The sequence below is a fragment of the Colias eurytheme genome, chromosome 4, assembly GCF_061535395.1.
Source record: "Colias eurytheme isolate Ceu_HAF_F1 chromosome 4, ilColEury1 Martin Lab GWU primary, whole genome shotgun sequence".
NCBI lineage: Eukaryota > Metazoa > Arthropoda > Insecta > Lepidoptera > Pieridae > Colias > Colias eurytheme.
Window position 1 is genome coordinate 9,493,368 of NC_142983.1, and position 20,971 is coordinate 9,514,338.

The 20,971-nt window shown below is 33.7% G+C and overlaps 1 protein-coding gene across 3 annotated transcripts in view; it reads left to right on the forward strand.

The window, feature by feature from the left end:
• Nucleotides 1–20,971, forward strand: part of LOC149909143 (CUGBP Elav-like family member 2) — a 291,622-nt gene that overhangs the window by 199,070 nt on the left and 71,581 nt on the right. The window lies entirely within an intron of this gene.

Here is a 20,971-nt window from a genome sequence, read left to right on the forward strand (position 1 = left end):
TACTGAGGCTGTGATTTTTGGTAGTGTCGTTTTTTAAAATCCATTATTTTTAACGATATCGTTAAAGTTTTAACTTAAATTTTAAGACAGATGTTTGAAAAGCTTATTCTAGATCGTCCATAATTATAATTTGATAATAATTTTGAATTACAGAGTTGAAAATGTGCATTATATTCATGTACCACGGTTGCAGGAATAATGTGCAATGTCCGTTATATGTGACGTTCGAACATGTACATATAATTGGCAGTGTCCGTTTTATGTGACATAGTGAAAACAATAGAAAAAATTAAAATTTTTAATTTTTTTTTTCATTTTCCTCTTTTCTATCCTAATTCCAACACATCCTCCAAATTTGGACATAATAAACATAAGTTATCTAGGGGTGACAATTTAAGGGTTAAGGGTTATTCGCTGGATACACGGGACATTGCCTTGCCGACCTGGACGTGTGTAATTTTCGTGTGCCTCGTATGTGGAAGCTGTGTGAGATACGAATGCATAAGTGAAGCTGGAGTTATGGAACTGTAAGAGAATTAATTATAAAGAAAAAACGGGTTTTAATTTATTAAACAGACAGATAATAAAATAGAGCAGACAATGTTTTATCTACTAGAAGTATTAAATTGATATCAAACTTTTTTTTAAATTCAATTCTAAAACATAGCATACAGATAAAATATTATAAAAACATAACCACCATCAGTTTATCCACAGGATTGATAACGCAAGTTAGTTTGCATTGATATACGTATTTTTTTACAGCGAGAAAATCCTAAAATAAACTATATTCGTATCCCTAATGAAAATATAACACATAAGGCACAAAATCACACTTTATGCCAACACGTTTTGAAACTTATCAATTTTTGATTTATATTCATAGACACGCGATTTCGGTTTCTATGAATATATTTAAGTTAGAGGGTTAATCCTTTAAGAAAGCGGTTTTCTTATATCGTTTACTTCCAATGAAATGTCATTTTACTTTGAGTTGTTTTGTATGTTTTTTTTTTGTTGCTGGTTTTAGAGACAAGTTTATAAACTTTATTGAAATTAAATTATGGAAATATGTATCACTTAGTATGAACGTATATTAGGGCTAAATAAATAACACAAGGTGATTTTATATTTTTTGCATTAAAATAATATTATGTGCATTACAGCTAAAGAAAACTACTGTTACACATTGTTCCATGGACCATTATCTATATTTAGTATGAACACAGAAGACACGCCATACCATAATAATACAAATAACCTCATCATTTCGTCATTAACCATATGAACAGAAGAACAAAGAAATACTCCCAACTGACTATGTCCATACATTACCCCTTCACTGCTCATTAATGGCGAACTTACACAGGCATTAAGCCGATGACTGACTAGCTGTCTCAAGTTAAATCTAAAATCAATAGTCGATTACTCTATAGGGACGTATCTTAATTGCGCCGTCCCTACCGCCTACATGCTATCGACTTATGGCAAGATAGGAACAATATTGGAGCCTCACGAGCGAGCCCCGTGGATATCTGCTAGATAATGTCACATTATATCTCGAATGTATTGTGAATGTTGTAGATTTAACTGGGAGATTTCAATGTCCCCTACTAATGTTTGGTATCTTTATGATATTCGATCGTTCTGCCATTGTAATGAAGGTATAAATTGAAGAGATATTATATGTTATGTAAGCTTTACCACAATACAAATAAACTACAGACAAACGAATAATACCCATCATAATCTACCTACAACGAATATAAACGAGACCATTTTATGTAAATAATTAAAAAAATATTGCTTTTACACGAGAAATTGCGGTCAATAGTTACAGCTTTATTACAGTGACTCGCAAAGAGATGGACAGTGTATAGTAATTAGTAACTGTAGGTATAACACGACGGAATTACAAAGCTCCCGCAATGACGTCCAGACAATGTTAAAACGTGACTGTCGAAGTTGTCAAGGCAATGCGAATTGGCACGTGCTGATTCCGAGCCCCAATACGATCGCAAGATATTTTCATTCCCCTTATTTCATTGCTGAGAATGATCGCCGCGAGTTGACGCGGGATTAAAGTTTTCTAATTTCGGCGCAGGTGTCGACGAGATTGCAGCGTGCTGGCTGTATGGACGGATATTTTTCTCAGTTGGGTAGTATCGGATTAGCGGAGTGTTTATCTGTAATATGAAATCGGATATCCCTGTCCCTTATAGAATAGTAAACCTGAATTTGTTCATAATGCAAATGGTATACTTGAAGAAAATGCTTTTTTAATTACTGTATGAAATTTCTAGAAACCTTTATAAATTATGTTGATAAAATTGAAAGCAACTTTCATACGTTCTTCGTAGAATTGTAACGTGTTCTCGTATAAGGAAATAACATTAATCTTTAAAGGATAATGTAGACTGTAGACTATATCAAATTAAGTCAGAAACATCGTTAAAAATATTATGTAAACGAATAAAATGAAGTCCATATACATAAGGTAGTTCTAGTAATCTACTTTCAGGAAAATTACAATCAATTACGTCGACTTCACTTAAATTCTACATCATTTTCACACAAAATGTTGTTACAAGAAAAGTGTTCTTATTTTTTATATATTATTACTTATTTACGATAACAAATTCTTACATTCTAAACCTACAACTTTTAATCCAATACGCTTAGGAAAGGACGCAGGTGCAGACGAGAACATGTATCATTACAGCCCGATATTATATATTATTGAGGGTGTAACGAAGCCCGGGCTAAAAATATAAAGGTACAATTGTTGAAACAGACCCACCGGATTATTCCGACCCGGTGCTAATTTAATACTCACGATTATATCTCCCCCCGAGCGGGTATCTCGTTTCATTCGAAGAAATGTCAAATTACTTGTCAGTAGTAATACTGAAAGTGAGTGAGGATACAATGAAAAGTGTCTCCCTAAGAAATAAGGCGTTGATGAATTTGTCTGCGTGGGTGTTCTATTATTTTTATGAAAGAATAAAAATTATTTGCCAAACCGAGGAATACAGACTGAATTGGATTTGTTTGTTTGTTGCCAATTGTTTTAATTAAACAATACGGATACGTATTTCATTTTATTATTTTATAGTTTTATAATCTTCCCCTTCCTTATGTTATAGTATCCAAATTAGTCAGGTCGTCGCATACCCGCATTTAATATACCATCAACATAATTTGTTCGTAACTGCTGCTCGCATATGCCATACTTTGTTCGAAAGAACACTGCTATAGTTCAACCTAAACAATCTTCAACAATCTCGCATCACCCACAGTAAAATGATATTTCCTCACATCCTTGCATGCACAAACATAACATAGCCCCATCAATGTCCGACGGGGTCGGTCAAGGAAATCGAAAGGTCGCCTCGGTTGCACCTTTCCGCAACGTTGTCTTATCCGGTCGTATATCATCTTGACCGGTTCACCCGGGAACGGATAAGCGATCGCCCGGCCGCGTTTTAGGGGCACCCTCTATATAATGTTATTACGTTGTGATTTCATATCCATTTCATGGATGATTCAATAATGGTTCTGTGTGTTTTGGCGGTTTTGATGATGGTTAATGCTTTTCTGTATAGTTGGTTATAATAGAATAATAGTCAATATTTCAAACACTATATTATTTAAATGAAATGAAAGCTAAACGTTCAGTAATAAAGATATCTAAAACTTCTTTTGACTTGAAAATTATTCAGCTGTATTGAATTATTTAGTATTCAGTTTCAACATAATGGAAACCGAAAATTTTATTAATTGGAATAAAGATCAGCGCAACGTTAATGTAATGCAAAATGGTATTATAAATATTTATTAAAAAGCAGTAACGGTAACGATGTTGATAGTTTACAAAGTGACATAATGGGACCGGTTAATGCAGTCCTTTTGCGAGTGATGCGCTCTTTGATTATAATTTTATACAGAGATATCTCATATCAATCATTTGTGTACATCATTAATCCAATGCAAAATATTATTCTTGGTAAATCAGTAGCTAAAGGAAAATACATTCAAAGAGGAGCCGTATAATTTTAATATATACATTCAATATTGTTTGATACTTTTGTTTGATATTATAAGAGAAAATAAATTAAGCTAAAACGTGTAAACAATTATAGCGAAACTTTAAAAGATCGACTTAGTTTTTCACTAACGGTCTAGAAGTTTAACTTGTACTACAACTAAATATTTTTGTATTTAAAAACTGTACTTTTCTACTTACTTATAAACAAAGTGATGTGATTCCTTTTTCATTATTTTTCGTTATAAAACGATATTTATTTATACTTTCGCAAAATGTAGCTTAACCAGCACCTAAAGTATCTTTGTATTATTTTTCCATTGTTCGTTTAGAAATTATCCTATAATATCATCTAATCCTATAATATTCCTCTCACTTAATAAAAATCTAGTACCGTCATAATCTAGTACCGTCTATCTTCAAACGTAGCCGAGTCACAAAGTGAGTAGGAATCGTAGGTACAGCTAACATTTAATGCAGTCCTTTTTGCCGGTAATATGCTCTTTGATAGTAATCCCGGCACTCGGTGACGGAGCGGGTCCAGCGTGGGGGATTATTAACAATCCCCGGGCACTGTGTCGCCTTGCCACCGTAATAGTTCATTGTTGAATGATGAATGTACTTTATGTTGTTACTAATTTTGGTTTGTTAAAGGTGCGCGTTGAAACAATGTTCTCGTGGGGGTAGTTTAAAAGATTGGGTTGCTGGTTATTAAATGTTATTTGAATTAATGCGATGTACATATGTAAGTCGAGACATTTTTCTTTGAAATATATGTATACAAATAGAGAGTACAAATACAAATATAAAATGTCTTGAAATATTTGCAAAGTAAATTATTTGACTGTTGTAGACTTTATATTCGCGAGTGTAATATTCAGCTTAGATTCATTTTCAAACAAGCATTTTAAAAAGTATTTCTCAATTTTTCTCTTATTTATCAATGCGTTATCGTGCATATTTTATTCAAAGAAACATTAAATGTTACCTACTCATTGTTAGACAGTGTATTACGAGAACTGTATAAAGCATTACACAATCGCACAAAATCATTTATCTCTGTTTCGTAGCTACCTCGAATTTGCGGGCAAAATTATTAGGGTGTAAATCCGCTACGAAATGCTACGGTGTAGCCGGAATACGCTACGGCGTAGTCACGACGTCAGAGCTTGCTTAGTAAACAGCTTACAAGGCTTTCGCGTGACTCTAACGGGTCTAACCGGAGACGATGTTCTTCTAATTTAAATGAATTATAAACGTAGCTATTTAACTAGCGGTATAATAGTTTGTATAGACATCGTGTATAATATGATTTAATGTGATTATAAACAATTGGATTTACTTAAAAATGTTGTACGAAGTAAATTAAACAATGTATAGTTCTTTTTTTAAAACACGAAGTATTCTGACTGAACCTTATTTAATTAAGTATGTTACTATGAACTTTAACTCGTTTCAAACCTTCAACTTTTGAACTGAGTAGGATAGTGAAAAACGTAATTTATAATATGAAAAAGCTCCAAAACACCGAAACGCAAATGTGAAAAGATTGTCAATGAGTTTCGCAATAGCCAATGTAAATGATGGATGACCGAATGGACCGGTGGATATAATGTAGTGGAAAAATCCTTTCATCGGAATTATACTCTATCAAAAACTGTCACATCAATATAGTATTGGTATATAATGTGAGCTGTTAATGTAATGATAGGTGGAGGTCATTGCTCGTTGTGTTTTTTTCTGTTAAATTAAGCCTGTTGAAGATTAACGCCCGATGAATAAAACAATTAACTTGGTATTTTATGTCATCATAGTAAATGTAGTAACAAAATAATAAATTAATGACTTGATAGAGTGGTGTATTTAAACCTTCTTGTCTAGTAATTATCTACGCTACTCTTATTTAGACATGGTTAATAAGCATCTATTGATATAAGAATTTAAAATACAAATACAACATAATACGATCTCTACGATGGAATATCATTGCTTTTCTCTGGTAGCAAACCATAATAATATCCATATCCATATTATAATAAATATCTATAATATACTCTGCTCAGCAACATCGAGCGCTTAGCGGATGTTCTAATTCGTTAAGCTCCTGTTAACTATTGCGCAGTTGTAATATAATCCTATGTTTTAGGTATTATATTCAGCTGCTATATGAAATATCTATTTCTGAAATCGGTTGTTTATTAAGTAATATACTAAATATTTATATCTATGAGTATTTCATAAAGTTCATAACACTTAACTGTATCTTGTTATTTAAGTATTTTTGCATTAAAAACGTTATAAAGCGTTTAAGAAGCCATCAAATAACACAATATCATAATGATATATATACATTTTTGATATTTCTTTTAATATCGCAACAAATGATGAAGCCAGACAAAATCTAAATAAACGATAGCAAATTTCTTGGGAATACTTCTGTATAAGCTATTGTTGAATATAATTTTCCACAAATATTTCTACGTTACGTATTTTCTTATCAATAATTGGCTGTATCTCTTGGAAGTAACGAATAATAATTGTTATCGTAATTCGTTTCTCTTAAAAGTAACGAATAATAATTGTAATCGTATTAGATAATATACGAAACAAAATAGCTTCCTCATTACAGTTATTATATACTATACACTTTTGTGACACTCAAAAGATATTTTATTGCAGCTCATCTATAAATCGTATTGAATAAATTTTACGGCGACTGCTTAACATTCGACGAGTGGCTATTATCCTAACTGGTGTTATAAGTTACCGTGACAATATAATCTAGAGCCGTCTGTCCCTTACTACCCCTATAGTACTACAGGGGTCTAGTTATACTGGCCGGTGTGCCGGAACACGTACCATGCAGATATCGCTACCAATTGCACGCGATTCACATATAATACATATTGAAATCGTGTTCTATCAGCTCATGACTAGTTCCATCTGAGAATATATTATTATTGCGATGCGATACGTTGAATGGATGGACCTATATCATTGTTCCACATATTTGATGGATTTGCATATGTAGGCCGAACTGTTAGATTGCCAGCTAGCGTTAGTAACAAGATTGTTCTATTGATGTGTCTTAAACGTGCTTGATACAAAAATGCTGTTTCGTTTTGTCAGTGAAGTAGCTATAAGAAACGGAGACGTAAATTAAAAACATAATTTGGTACAAACGCAAATACGAAATATGTATAACTTGTTAGACTTTTACACATAATATATTAAATTTACTTTTACCTCGTGTGACTTTTAGGAAATATAATATAACGCCTCCGCAAAAGGTTAAAGGAAATTACCCTGTAATAAAAAATGTCGTATTATAATATCGAATAATCCAAAACACGCGTATGTTTTAGATACACGTGTTTCGGATTTCACACAAATGGAAGTGGTATGTGGCTACAGCGCGACAACTGTCGTCTCGACCTTAAGAAATATATAATACATTTTGTTATTCTTTATTTTCGAATGGATTTACGCAAACATGCTTTGTGCTAGCCACAGGATATAATACAGGATATTTCGAGAGGCTTCGGGGGAAGTCACAAACAAGACTCGGCAGCAATATAGCGGGCCTAGACTTGAGAAATACAATGGCCTCTTGTGAGTGCATCGGAATCACAAACGCCGCCCACTACTTGTGTTATTCCTTTTCAAAATGTTACTTACCTTTAAGAACATGACGTCTAGGAATAATAGAAATATAATGTTGAACCATTGTTGTGGCTGTTTTTAATGCAAAAGTTGGTTCAATAGCAATAGGTGCAATAAGATTAACTATTGGCTATTATATATGATTGCTTAAATTAGTTAGTAGGTACCTATAACTGATAACATTTTAATTTTTAATGCAACTTTGTAACGAACAGTTTATTACCCTTTCAAGTCTACAAAACATTTGAATATATCAATATAGATTTAAATAACATAATTTCCAGCTTTTAAACTAAAATACGTAATTAACTAATTGATTTCCCGTCACTAATTTCGTCGCCTCATTTACAAACAGATTACCCACTTACAAAGTACGTAATTTTGAACATAAAACGACCAACAGTCACTTTGTGAGACCGTAAAAATTTAGAGAACAATATGAAACGTAGAAAGTGGAGTATCGCACATAACCCCTTAGCTCGGAACGAGGGTGAGCTCCATTGGTTTTCACGGTTGAAAAACTAATGTAATAAGGTCTCGCTAGATATATTATGTTGCGGCGAGCCGGTCGAGATGCTCTTACGTTTGTAGTTTTTGGTAAATATTTTGCTATAGTGTACGTTTTTTTTGGGTAGAATATGAGAATGGGATACAATTGTCGATCGAGGATGTAATTGAAATCAATAAATTTCGTACTTTGTTCGTTATTGTGTTTTACTTTATGGATCGATAAATGTTAGGGTAACTATTTCAGACTATTAATTTGCTGAAATTTTATAAGAGTAGGTTATGATTAAATTATGTAGATCATAAAAAACCGTCTTATATTTTCATCTATCTGACTGCTAGTAACGGGATCTCAGCCATAATAATTTTCCATCTTGGCGTTTATGTATAAATTACTAGTCTTCTACTTATCCTTGATAGAGTTTGTTGTATTTTAATTGATCTCTATCTATTGTCCAAATATATATTATATACCCACCCCGATATCGGGAATTGATACCATAATCGCAATTCACATACAGTCGGCTAATATATTGATTAAGCCGCGATTGACGAATTCCCGCGGGTTTAAATGTGTTTGATTTAGTTGTGCGATGAAATTGAAACATTCGATGGCTGATTTATGAACCATTGAAGCCGAAATTAATTGTTAATAGATAATAATTTATGAGAGAAATTTAATCATAATGTCCAACATCACGTTGCCAGTTATTTTTCGCTGTAGACGAGTGTGTTTTTAAGTTCATTATATTATTATAATCCGTAAACAATGGCAATTTTCATTTGTACAAACGTAATAAAGATTTAATTTGTTTTTGGAATATATTGTTTTCTAGTACCTACCTAACGGAAAAGTAAATTAATTTTACCTTTCATGTTGTGTTTTCGTAATAGTGCTTATATCATTTTACCATACACTCAATAAAACTGATATGAGAATGTAATCAGAATTGAATTTTGTACCCTTAACACAAATTATTTCTAGAAAACATTAAACAAAAAAATATGCACCTACGACAATTGTAAATAAGAGTATCTAAATCCCACGCTCATCAGATAAACATAATACATTCACGATAATAATGATATAAAGAGAAACTATTGCGAAGACAATTTTCGAACATTACGCTTTCGATATAGCAATATCTCCCGGGCCAATACGCAGTTTGTATGTCGGCCAGTCGAGCTCATTTCGCCCAAATCCTCTTAGCCTATCCAATTTTTTTATGTAACAATGGTCCAGGGCACAATAAAATCTATTTATATTCAAGGCGAAAGCACTGTCGGGATCCGTCGACAAAGAGTTAATAAAAGTAACCCCTCGGTATCGTTGGATGTGCCCTCTACGGTTCAGCTTTTACTGTGATGTCGTTACGTGGCCGATATGTGCGTTGAAGCTGTATTTATATGCGTGTAACTGAATTTTTATCCGTGCTCCCTGATTGTTGATAAGTAGATGGTGATTTTCGATTAACAGTTTGTTAGTTTAGTTTCAGTTGTTAGAGCATACGTTTAAGTAGATCTAGTAATGTGGAACAAGACTTTGTGAATGATTTATTTAGTTGAAGCTAAAGTTTAGAAGTTTGTGAAACAATTTTTCATTCATAAAATGAATTGATCGTAACTTTTACCTCTTTAAAGAGACGCTACTTTATTATTGGAAAATGAGAGTAACCTTTTACTCGGGTAATATTTTATGCACCAAACTTTGTAACAATATCTTGTGAGTTAACTTACTAAATGTAACCTATGAAAGTAAATTTTTTTTTTTTTTTTTTTTGCATTAGGTAGTTAATTTTTGCATGCCAATCAATTGGCAATTTCTGCTGAACAATGAATGTAAATAACATCTGTAAATCTTCCACATTTCTTGCAAAATAAATATTTCATTTCAAACTAAAATTAGACAATAATGTTTTTAATATCATTCCAATATTGTAATGGTAACACCAACCTTTTACCATAAATATAGAAGCATATCCTCTTGAGTGAAGTCCCATGTCCCCAAGTGGGGTAAAGGGCAGATGCATTATACATCTGTTTCACTGATCGATTTTCTTTAGGGACAAGTAAGTGATCAGCCTTCTGTGTCCTACCAGACCAAGACATTTTTTTTTCTTCGTCTCCACCGGGAATCGAACCCAGGACCCCTCGGTGTTACGCTCACGCGTCATACACTGTACCGAGGAGGCGGTCAAATCCTCTTATCTCCCCTAAAATATCAATTGTAAGCAGACCCTATAACTTTAAATTTCGTAAATCACATCGTCTATTTAAACGAGTTTAACAAAATCGAATGGAAACAGCGTTAAGGGGGATATCGTTTGAAATTATTTTTACGAGACACGTTGGTACGTCAGTACTCGACGCACGTACGCCTCGTACGGCGGGACTTCTATTAGGATTACGGAAGATTTTACAGAATAAAAACTTTTCACTAGGTACTAGTAGGTAGGTGGGTATAGCTAGGTACAAAGTTTTAAATCTCAATTTAACAGGGAGGATGTTACTTTGTGTATTGTGTTCGATTTTGTTGTGGACGTTGCCTGGGTATATTGGAAAGTTAAATAAGCCTCTTATTTATAGGAGATAACTGTTTAAGATTATCTATGTAGCTTTTATTTCTGGAAGTATTTTATATTATGATGTACAAATGCTCTCAATTTAGGTACTAATTTCTATGAATCTAATACATATTATAAAGGCGAAAGTTTGTAAGGATGTATGGATGTATGGATGTTTGTTACTCTTTCACGTAAAAACTACTGAACCGATTACAATGAAATTTAGCACACATATAGAGGGTAACTTGGATTAACACATAGGATAGTTTTTATCCCGGAAATCCCACGGGAACGGGAACTATGCGGGTTTTCCTTTGCAAACGCGGGCGAAGCCGCGGGCGGAAATCTAGTAAAAAATAAACGTTCCGTTACTTTGTGTCCAAGATAATTATTATAAACAACATATGTATTTGTACTTCCACTGTTTATTGTCATAACATTTTATTTGATACTACACGTTCTTTTAATACTGTAATAAATTAGATTTTATAATTAATTAGCCCTATATTTGACACCTTTAGATTGTACGAACTCACATAATTATAGATATGAAAACTGAGTCGTTTGTTTTACGACTTCTTAAATTACAATTGAGATAAATCATAAAACAATGTTTATGGTTTACAATGACAATATTCTGTTCTAGACGGAGGTAACATTTAATTTTCCTGTTAAACTTTAACAATGCTTTTACGATGACAATAGATTGAAATTAAATTTGACAATATAGTGGATCGTAAAAATTTCCCAAACGAATTTACAATCGGGCGGTCGCGCTTTTTACAAAATTGCTAAGAGTGAGTCTGCGTGTGCAACTTTACTGCAATATATTTTCCTACAGTTTTATATAGTCAACTAGAATTCAAATGATGAAAAGTTTTGTATACACTAAATAATATAAACCTGCTTATATAATATTTTCTATATTTTTCTCGAAATCATGTCCAACAATATTAATATACGCATAAAAATAACACTGCTTCATTAAATTTTATATGTATTCTCATTTTATATGATACGTATACTATACCCACTTTATTGTATTAATACTAAACGAAAAAGGTCAAGTAATATGTTAAATAGAGCGATAGGCCGAGTGATCTAATAACGCTTCATTTAACCTCTTACGTTGCGGATCCCTAAAAATACTGCACGGGTAAGTTTAAAAGTTCATTCTAGTCGCGCGCTCCATTAGTTTGGGACGATTTTTTCCCCGTCCCTACGAGTTCGGGGTCGCAAAAGTCCCTCTGAAAATAAACACGGATCACAAGGATTTTTTGCAATTACGGCCAAAGTGGTGCACGAACGGTAGCTAGGTATACGGAGCATGCAAAGTATTGGGTCGCTTACACAACGTTAGCATAGCCACTTTCGGGTGGGAGCGTGCCAAAACATTTTGTGCGCGAACGAAAATAAACTGCGGACAACGCGATTCTTTTTGCCGAATACGTAAAGTAGCTGGCTCGCTCTTGGCTTGTAAGAGCTGAATTGTAGGCCAATAAAAAGATGTACGGAATTAAGGCATTAAAGGTCTACCCATACGGAGAGCGGTCGAGTTCTGAGCTGATAAAGTTCCTCCCCTCTGTTTAGCTTACAGTAGAATGAATTAATTACGTAAATTTTTAAAACGATTTGTTTATACAGTTGGAAAGTGGGATGAGGTAATGGAGCAAGAACATTATGTAAAGTCCGAGGACTTTGAGCTTTTCAATTAGGCGCAAACCGTGTTTTGCAGCACATTTACTAAACTTTGAGCGCTTTTTTAAAATGTAGTGTTAGACAAACACTTGACACTTTTGGAATCTATACAGAAAAAAAATCTTTTGTATTGATTTTTAGTCCCTTAGCGATAATTAACATCATATACATATTCGCCTATTGGAAGTCCTGGTTGCAATTTTCGTCAACGGAATCCTCCATTCATTCCCTGGGCCTTAATACTATAATATGAACTTTGCAACAACGCTTGTTTTGAAATTCACACAGAACGACCCGCCAAGAGTCCAATAAACGGGAGATGTTCCGCTTCATCGTTCAGTGCAATAACCTTTTTTACCGCCGCGGCCGGCGTGCCATTAGTCCAAAAAAACAAAACACTAAAAAACTGTAAAATGTCGAGGGAAATCAGTGGAGTCGTGTTGTTTCCCGTTTTATTTGCGCAGAGAAGAAATGGGGTCGCGATAAAGCTTTCTCGGTGTGACCGACGACCGTGTGACCGGGTGGTGATTCGCGGGACCGCTTTACAGAGATGGGTCAAGGTACACCTGTGAATTGTGAACAAGGTTTTACATGCGCTGGACTATCCTGGTGCGTTACGGGCTTTATTTTGTGTGGTTAGTAGAGCAAGAGGCGCTTGATTTTGAGTGGTAATGGTTTTGTTGACGTATTTAGAGCGCAAAGATAGCAATAAATTCGTGCAATTTTTCAGTCGATGGAATAACTCTTACAATATTACAATATTGTTATGAAGATAAATGTTATAAACAAACAGTAATAATATTTAATATCATGTTTTGTGATGTAGTATTGCAAATTTTGACTGAAGTAATTTAACATCTAATATTATTAGATATTAAATACAAATAAATATTATAAAGGCGAAAGTTTGTAAGGATGTATGGATGTATGGATGTATGGATGTTTGTTACTCTTTCACGTAAAAACTACTGAACCGATTACAATGAAATTTAGCACACATATAGAGGGTAACTTGGATTAACACATAAGATAGTTTTTATCCCGGAAATCCCACGGGAACGGGAACTATGCGGGTTTTCCTTTGCAAACGCGGGCGAAGCCGCGGGCGGAAATCTAGTCTAGTATATTATAAAGGCGAAAGTTTGTTAGGATGTATGGATGTATGGATGTTTGTTACTCTTTCACGTAAAAACTACTGAACCGATTACAATGAAATTTAGCACACATATAGAGGGTAACTTGGATTAACACATAGGATAGTTTTTATCCCGGAAATCCCAAGGGAACGGGAACTATGCGGGTTTTCCTTTGCAAACGCGGGCGAAGCCGCGGGCGGAAATCTAGTTATAAAATATAATTATAATACATAGACAGAAAATAATGCGAAAATAATGCGAACATAATCGCTATTATCAATCTCTTTCAAACTACACAACTTATAAACATTTTTAGAATGAATATGAAATATTTATAATTTACTTACTATACATACAATAAGAAGTTGAACACAAAGTAAATATTGCAGATAAAAGTGGAAACAGCGTGCACAAAGGTAATGAAGCTAATAAAGATCGCGGGACCCTTCATAAAGCCTTTTGAACCTGGCCGAAAGCGCGTATTACGAGCTTTTAAATGTACATTGCTCGTTTTATAAATAAAAGTAAATTTAAATTCGTTTTTAATACAGCAATGTATTAAAACTTTCGAGTTAAATTGCTTTTTCTGATCGAAGTTTTACAGAGCTGCGCTAGTTCACTTCTTAGCCTACTTATATTAAAATTTTGCGAATTTGTTTCGTAGGCTTTAAGATGTTGCTCTTTTACGTTAAATTTTAGTTTTGTGTGTATGTGGCAACCACGTTATAATTTTAAGTCAAATAATATCGACTGTACCTCAATTAATTTCAAGAGTTCACGAAAATAAAAGAGCACTTGTTTGTAAAGCCCTGAGTGTATTGTTGATTATTAACAATTTTTACCATTTTTACATTATATTAAATTTGAAGCTGTAAATTAACACGAATAAGGTTGAAAATCTTTTATCAGATGTTAAATGGATGCCCACTTTTACTTTTTAAACGTAAAACGGTTCACAAGAGCGTATTTATGCCCTTATCCTTACGTTTGATCTAACCTTTAATCCTACTGAGATATAGAATACAGTAGAGATATAGTCGAATTTATGTTAACGTTATAAGAAAAAATGTGGCAGGTAATATTTTTTTTAGAAGATGAATAAACGTCATGTCTTCCATTTGAAAAATAAGCTAATATATTTGGATTATTATAGATATACTAGCGGTCCGCCCCGGCTTCGCCCGTGGTACATATGAAAAAAAGATGTTGGCTGATTCTCAGACTTACCCGATATGCACAGAAAATTTCATGAGAATCGGTCCACCCGTTTCGGAGGAGTATGCAGACCACAGACATAGATAGACTACGCAAGTACCGCGATCTGTATGAAAACCAAGCGTGTCATATTTTTTGTACTGACCTTGACGCGTTATGACGTCACGAGCGTTTTTTAGTGATGGTAATTTCATTTTACGCTAAATCGATTAGGACGCCACTCGCGCGGCGATTCTAGTATCGTCCTATCCCATCGAAGTAAATCGAAAGAAATCAGATCAAACTAGATCTATGTCTAAGAGGTAATTAAATAAATGAATCGTAATCGATTACTAAATCGATTCAAGACAGAAAAATGATAATTACCATAGACAGAGGAATGATAAAATAAATTTATAAACCTTTTAATATTCTAACAAGTAAACTAATGTGTTTTAGCTTTTTCTTACATATGCCCATTGAGTTACCGTGTACTACGTACTAGAGAGGCCATCGAAAGAAAGTAATGAAACTGTCAATCAATCAATCTTTATGTCCCGTTGCATCAATCCATTTTTCTTTTATGTTCGGGTTACTTGGAAAACTGAAAAAACAAACATAGTCTAAGCAATAAGGAGTTTTCTTAAAAAACTCCCAAGATGACACTTTAACTAATGGCGTCCATGTCATAATATTTATTTTTAGTACCTTTGTACTAAAATACTTAAAAGTTCTAGGTCAAGTCGTATTAAATGACAAAAAAAATCTATGCCTTTTTTTCTGCAAAATTGCTCCTTCAAATTATCATTTTTGTGTTCGATTATAAAATCACTAACCACAAAATTGGACAGAAAAATGAGAACAGAAAAATGAGAAGACGCTATTCATTGCTTGTTATCATACGACTCGATCTTTACCGTGCCAAGTAAAAGCCGCAATGTATTCCGAATCATTTCGTATGATTTGGTATCCGTGTTTGTCACGATCGTTTTCCACAGATATTCTTTATTTGATTTTAAAATAAATAGTGCATATTCTGATTAGAAAATTACTTACCGGTGGAAGGAAACATCTCTGCTAACTCGGCCACTCACAGCTGTGGAGTTTCTACAGTTTATAACGGCGTAATTCGGCATTTTACTTTATTCAGCTTCACGTCTTTCCTTGGCGAACTGCAAGCGCGGACTGAGTGTAGGCCAGCGTCAAGTAAGTTTCATAATCTTAGTTTGGACACGGGAAGTACATACACTCGCTTAGTCTATCTTGATACATGTCTGTGATGCAGACTAACATTGTGACACGAGAATTTTATTGTATAAGAGATAGGTATATTTTAAAGCTAAGTTTCATCATTATAATATTAAGAAGACTAATGAGTATAGAGGTAAGATTGGGCAATTAATAATTTACATAAAATGTAGAAAAAAAAAAAGATACGAGGAGATAAAGTGGAAATATGATTCGAAAACTGTATGCGTTTAGAGATCTTTTGTTATATTATGATTAGTACCTTGTTTTTATGCTTTTAAAGTACCGTAATTTCTTTACATTCCCTCCGAGAATAGAAATACCAGACGTATAGACACGATTTTTTTTCAGCACAATTTTGACGTTGTTCTAAATATATAGCATTCATTTACAAAACATTCAATCACAATAGTTCTAATTGTCTCGAGCACGCGTTTTGGCTTAAAACGTCACTATGTAGTATATTTATATCCGTCCGTCCGTCCGTTGCGAATGCTCGTGAGTAATAAGATACATGTTGATTTTAAATGACAGCTTTTTAATCGACGCATGTTGAAATTTATGTTAGAAAAATAGTATTCAGAGATAACTAACTAGTGGTGTTCTGTTTCGCTTACATTAAAATATACATTTCAAACAACATTTTTTGCGAAGTTCATTGTTGAATAAAAATATTTTTTAATTGAAAAAGTGTATCGGAAATTCATTGTCTTCTCAATAAATATAATATGTACGGGGGACGTTTTAAATGAAATCGTGCGATACGGCGGTCGGAAACCATTAACAATAATTTCACGTACACCGCAACGTATTAGTTCTAGTTTTAAATGCGATGCCACTGCAACCGAAGGGTCCCTTGACATTGATACGTATTTGTACATACGATTAACATTTCTGAACATGTCCGGCGTTTATGGTTCCATACGCTCGTGACGGTTTTACTAATCACGTCGTCTTTGTTCAACTCGACAGACTATCGGAGTTCGTATCGATTGTTTGTGTTGCAAGTGCCAACTGTTTTATAGATGGGACTTGCTACATCTATACGGTTTGCGTCGCATCTAAGATTGGTTTGATTAATTTACATATACTTTTTCATTCTTCCGATTATATTGCGAATTTTGTATTTAATTTGCGTATGACTTGAAAAGCATTTTAATCTTCAATATAACTGAAAGTAGTTTATACAAGTATGAACCAAAAATTACGACGCTTTTATTTACATAGTAAAACACAGACTCCTAAAAATTCACTGAAAGGATTTAACCATTTCTTCGCTTTATGTTTGTTCTTTACGGCTAAATCCTAATTCTATCTAAAACTGAAAATAAATGTATAAAGATTTAAATTCATCAATTGAAATTTAATTTATATTTCTTTGTGAATTTATGAAGCGAAAGCTGTTTTAATTAACTTCAACCAAAAAAATGTGAAGTGTTTATAAAGGATGCTACAAAAACCTTTACAGCGCTTATAAAGTAAATGTAATTATTTAAAATTATAAGCTGTAGGTAACACTTTATGCTTTATAATCTACATCAACAAAGTCTTTTGCGTAGTATATAATTAATTATACATACTTAGATGGAGCCTTAATGTGAACAGGATCTTTAAAGAGCTTACTTAAAAGAAAATCCTTTTAATGAACATAGGTAGGTACTAACTTCACTTTGTATAAAGAAATGTACGGTCACAATTCGATTCCCATGCCGAGACGAACACGCGCGGACAAGCGCGAATAGTCCCCGTGTTCATTTAGCGCACACATTGCGCTCTCAATCTTGCCTTCAGTAATGTAATGGCGGACCCGAGGCCGCTCTGATTGTAGCGTGACGTGACAAATTGTACACTTTGTACGGTGTTTGTCCACGGCCCGTGATTGATGATCATCTGGCCCTAATTAGATAACACCAGAGTTTACGAGATCTTCCCAATTCGCAAGCCGCCGAGCGACGGTTTATAGTTGAAACTTGTTTACGCGTCGAGTTTGTATTGTTCACAATGCCGGCGCCGGGATCTTTCGCGATTGTTTTGATTATTAGATTTCCATGTTGTTGAGCGGACTATCGCGTTACTCGGGCCGCAACTTGCCGCGCTATCTTGTTCCGCGAATTTATAATTGAACAAGATGGGATTGCGTGGAGCGATGTATGGAAACGATATTGGATAACAAAGTTAGAGCCGCGAGTTAAATTCATAAGGGAAAGTTATCTCTTGGAGAATATAATGTTACCGGAGTTAATGATCATCATTAGTTAATGTTTGTATTGATATTTATAAATGGAAATAAATACCTAAATGAAACATTTTATTTATTCTTCATACAATGCGAAAGCTCTCTCTAGACTGTACCTACCTCCTGTGAGAGCTTGTTCAAAATCCCCTGTTGAAAGAAAGAGAAAGGACTCTTACCTCTTTTAAAGGAGCAGAGTAACAGCTAAGAGACCGATGGGCGACCGTGTCACTTTCTCATCAAACGAACGCATAGCGGCATAATTACACGCATTATGGCTTTGCTAGATAGAACGCGTTCTTAGCGCGCGTTAAAGCGCTAACCTGACTCGGCCTCGGCGCTATGCCACTGCATTGTATTTAGGGTTTGGGTCCCGGGACGTCTCGTGTCTCGAAGTCCCGGGACTTTTTGTAAATTTCGTTGTCTCGTGTCCCGGGACTTTTGGATCGAGACTCGAGACGAGACACGATAGTCGTATGTATTGTATTAATTTTTATTTTCAACCGACTTCTGTTGAAAATGAGAGAGTGTTTTCCTTGTCCGGTGGCGTTATTACAAAAATCAGAAGCAGATTGTCGGACAAAGCTGTTAATGCTCTGATTTTTTTAAAAGCCTATTTTATAAAATCAAAGTAATTTTATTTTTTTAACTGATTAATAATTTGAAAGACTGATTAAAAAGTCTGTTTTACAGATAACGAAACAAATCTGTGATTATAAAAATTACCAAATTATGATTAATATGATTATGACATGATATTAAAGTTAGTATGATTGTTCTTTTATTATAATAATATTTAATAATTGTTTTAAATTAAAAGTTAATCTGTGATTATAGGAATAAACATACCAATTATTTGACATATTAAAGTTAAAACTATTGTGATTATATTTTATGTTTAATAAATGTTGATTTAACCAATAATTAATGTTGATTTAAAAAAAATCCCTTTTTATTAATACGTTTCACCAGAAATCAAAGTTCAAATTTTATAATAAAAAAAGTCTCGAAGTCCCGGGAAGTCCCGGGACTTTGATCGTAGCCTGTCTCGTGTCCCGGGACGTTGAAATTGTCGAGAATTCCCAAACCCTAATTGTATTGGACTATGCGCTATTTATTGGCTTTGATAGAACGTATACTTAACGCTCGACAGAACGTCCGCGTCGTCGCTCTGTCTGACGTTATGCTATCGCGTAGTAGGTACAGTAGCTTTAACACGCACAAGAACGCGTTCTATATAGCAAAGCCTTTAATGTCACATACAGAGGCGTGAAAATAAACCGGCGATGATTGACACGCGTGTGATACAAACGGCTTGCAACTCGCAGCAGACGGAAATTCACTCTGTTATACACTATACACTGTACAGTGTACAGTTCGCCTAATAAAGCTACGTATGATCTAGGAAATAGTCCAATTTGCAAGCTGGTTAATTTGTACACATTTGGATCGGTGGCAGAGATCTGATATCGCGCGGTGCGGAATCGATTTTAATTAATGTGATTGAGCTATTGACAAGTTTATATTGACTCTTGGGTATGAAGTGAATTTTCAGGAATACGATATAATTTCCACATTTTTTTATATTCTTCATATTTTTTAAATATAAATTGCAATTGCAAATGATTTAAAACAGATATAATAAACTTTACCAACATAAATATCCTGAAGCATATTATATGAATTACGGCTATACTAAATTATCTTGATATTATGTTGATGAAAAGGAAAACCATATTGATCTATTACACGTATATTTATTTAACGACCATTTTACGGTTCTCTGTTTGGACATCTTAAATTGTTTTGCGCCAAGATCTAAGGTGTCTTTGAAGTGTAATGAATAATTGAATATTTAGAATATACTTTGGAATATATACTACACGTTATAGTTTGACATAATATATTATTACGTATAGAACTTGAGAAAATAAAACAATAAATGAGTAAAATTATAATTATAATAAATCGTTACATATAATTAAATTTAACACATTTTCTAAAAGCTCCCAGACTAGATTTTATTATGATACTAGCGGTCCGCCCCGGCTTCGCCCGTGGTATATGTTTACGTTTTCTCTATATAAAAACCATCCTCGTACTTCAAAGAATATAATAAAAAAAGAATTATCGAAATCGGTTCAGCCGTTCTCGAGTTATGCGCTTACCAACACATTTTGCGATTCATTTTTATATATAAGAGAAGAAGAAGATAGATTTTTAATAATTAAATTATTTTAATAAGCATGTAAAATTCAAACACTAATACGAAATGCCAGTTGATAAATTCTATATTATACATTCCGTGAATACATCTATACTTTTGTTTTGATAGCAAATTCGTATGATATATTGATTCTGAAATACAAATAGCATTTCCACTGTATTGCAATCATTTTAGTGATAAAATATTTGCGCCCCGTTGTTTCCCAAAAACTATAAATTCACCGCCCTCACGATGTGGAAACGAAAATATTTTCAAAATAGCAATTTATATCGTATTTGTGATTTATCGTCCATCACTTTATTTTCATGTTTTGGTGTATACCTGCACGAAAATAAAAAACGAAATTTGCTCATTTTTGTTCACATTTGACATATTGTTGTTATTTATTTACGCTTGTTTTTTTATTTATTAATGTCCACACTTTATCTTGTTTCACATACTGCTAATATTAAACGA